Source organism: Aptenodytes forsteri, unplaced genomic scaffold (assembly GCF_000699145.1).
Source record: "Aptenodytes forsteri isolate BGI_AS27 unplaced genomic scaffold, ASM69914v1 Scaffold61, whole genome shotgun sequence".
Classification (NCBI taxonomy): domain Eukaryota; kingdom Metazoa; phylum Chordata; class Aves; order Sphenisciformes; family Spheniscidae; genus Aptenodytes; species Aptenodytes forsteri.
Window position 1 is genome coordinate 69151 of NW_008794443.1, and position 517 is coordinate 69667.

Sequence of the window (517 nt, forward strand, 5' to 3'; positions counted from 1 at the left end):
TGCCTGCAACGGGGCTGTGCATGCCGTGGGTGCTGTGCCTGCTGTGGGTGCTGTGGATGTGGGTGCTGTGCCTGCAGTGGGGCTATGCATGCTGTGGGCCCCATGTCTGCAGTGGGTGCCATGGATGCCGTGGGTGCTGTGCCTGCAGCAGTGCTGTGGGTGCCGTGCATGCCATGCCATGGGTGCTGCGCATGCCGTAGGGCTGTGCATGCGGGTGCCGTGCCCGTGGTGATGCCGTGCACGTGGGTGCCGTGTACACTGGGTGCTGCTGTGCATGGCAGGGGGGCCATGCCTGCAGCAGTGGCGTGTGGGCGGGTGCCATGCCTGCTGTGGGTGCGGTGTGTGTGGGTGCTGTGTACACTGGGTGCTGGGGGGGTGTGTGTGTGCCATGTATACTGGGTGCGGTGCCTGCTGTGGGTGCTGTGCACGTGGGTGGCCGTGCCTGCTGTGGGTGCTGTGCACGCCGTGGGGGCCGCGTGGGGTGGGTGCTGTGCACGCCGTGGGGGCCGCGTGGGGC